The sequence below is a fragment of the Ailuropoda melanoleuca genome, chromosome 1, assembly GCF_002007445.2.
Source record: "Ailuropoda melanoleuca isolate Jingjing chromosome 1, ASM200744v2, whole genome shotgun sequence".
In the NCBI taxonomy this organism is placed as follows: Eukaryota; Metazoa; Chordata; class Mammalia; order Carnivora; family Ursidae; genus Ailuropoda; species Ailuropoda melanoleuca.
The window spans coordinates 159212687-159215025 of NC_048218.1; positions in this window are offsets into that span (position 1 = coordinate 159212687).

Below are 2339 nucleotides of genomic sequence, written 5' to 3' on the forward strand. Positions count from 1 at the left end.
TCATATACATTATTATATATTAATATTTGTAAAAGCTCAGCAGCAGCTACGGATGAGAATACTTGGTTTAAATTTTGAAATCACTGAATTTTAAAACAAATTGCTTATAATTACCCTTCACACTTTTTTGATATAAGAATATTTAAAGACAGAATAAGGAAACTATGATTCCTGTACTTGTGGTGTATAGAATTAGAAAACATGTGGACCTGCCTAAATGTTCATTTTTGAGCCCTGTCATAGGTATTTTCCATACCCTCTCATTGAATTCTTACAACACTATGGAAAAGTACAATTAATATGCCCATTTTATAGATAAGAATATTGAGGCTAGGCTGGGAGGTAGTCAGTGGAGTCAAATCCAGATGTTTTGGGCTCCAAGCTTCATAATCTTTCCACTCTACTGCTTTTCAAAGGTTTCTCTTGGGGTCCCTGGCTGGCACAGTCAGAAGAACATATGACTCTTGATCTCAGGGTTGTGAGTTAGAATTCCGCGATGGTTGTAGACTAGTTAAATAAATAAATATTAAAAAAAAAAAAAGCTTTCTCTTTTTATTTACTTCCCAGTAGCTGGTTCCTATTCCTTGCTTATCAAGTACAAATCCAAGACAGTAACTTGGCATTTCTGACTCTCCACTCTAATGCTCTGGCTCCTAAATTTAGGATTCAGTCCAGTCATGACCCAGTCCTATTGGACTACTTTTTAGGATCCAGACTGTGTCTGTAAGTTCAAGTCCTGCTGCCCACACCCTTCTACTCCTAGGAGCCTTCCAGTGCCGCCAGTCCTGGAGGAACAACAGAGATTGCTCTGAGCTTCTTGATAATGCACTTTTAGAAGATGCTTTCCGCTTGTGCAAATATTTGCTGCAAATCCTCAGGAGTTAAATTCCTCTGCACATTGTGCCTCAGTCGACTTTGGGATGGTAATGATCAGAATTAGCTATCTACCCTCCGCTGTCTGGATAAAAATAAGGTGTCAATTTTAGTGATACCTTTCTTGTAATGAACTGTAACTGTTTTGTTTTTGTTTTTAAGATGTTATTTATTTATATTAGAGAAAGAGTGCAAGCAGGGGGAGGGGCAGAGGGAGAGGGAGCGTGGAGCCTGACGAGGGGCTCGATCTCATGATCCTGAGAACAAGAGTTGGATGTTTAACCATCTAAGCCACTGAGGCGTCCCCGAACTGTAACTGTTAATGCATCTTGCAAGAGAGCCTAAGGTCTGAATTCCTTCTTTCACCACCAGTGGCCAAATAGCCTTAAGTAATTTGTCATCATTAGTATTTTGCTTGGCTGTCAACCAAATATTCTTTACCTGTAATCAGTGTATATTTTTTTGGAAGAAAATTCTTGAGCCTATATTAACTGACTTGATTTATTTTGTTTCTGATATTTCTCTTACTTTACTCCTGTTCCAGTCTGTTGCATCTAAGCTGTTGAATTCTATTAAGAAGGCCCATTTTTCCAAATGACCAAAGTAGTTGTGAAAAATATCACTGTTAACTTTCTGAATAATATAGCACCTCAATTCATGTTGGTTCGCACTCACTGAACATGCCATTTTTTTACTGTGTAAATATGACAGAGGTATATTGATCTCGTCTCTTAAGTGCTTAATCAAACTCTATTAATACTGTTCGCCATAAACCATCAGAAAGACATGGCTTTGAAATGTTTGCATTTATGAATCAAACTTAAATGAAATAATTTAACATAAGACTATTTTTTCAGGGCCTAAGGGGAGTTGATCCTAGATTTTTCGTGCCGTGTTATTAACTTGCACGTTGGTTTTGTCTAATTCTATGAAAAGTATGCTGATTTATTAGAATGCTCATTCTACGGTAAACTGTAATTGGATGCTCTTGAAAGAATGAGTTTCATTGATCTGGTCAATGACCACAGATATTACTGAAGTAAACCTCTTAACAGTGTTTGGGCGTATTTTGGCCATGATCAATGTTTCTGAATCTTCCTTGTATTTTTTTTGTTGTTGTTTTGTTTTATTTAGCACTATCTACATTGATTTAAATCTGCAGCAACTGTTAAGGGCTAAATTTATCTTGACACAAAGTTTCATTACTTTTCTGGAGCTGCAAACTTTCCTTTGTTTATTATAGATTAAAAATCTTCCCTGACAGCCTTTGAAAATAATCTATTTGTACTTATGTCAATATGCATCAATGGTTGACAATAAGTAAAGTGAAAAATTAAAGACATTGCCCTTAAACAATTAAATTGAGTTTCTTTCTTTTCTCTTTCCTCCTTTCCTCCCTCCCTCCCTCTGCTACCTTCTCTCCTTCCTTCCTTCCTTCCTTCCTTCCTTCCTCCCTCCCTCCCTCC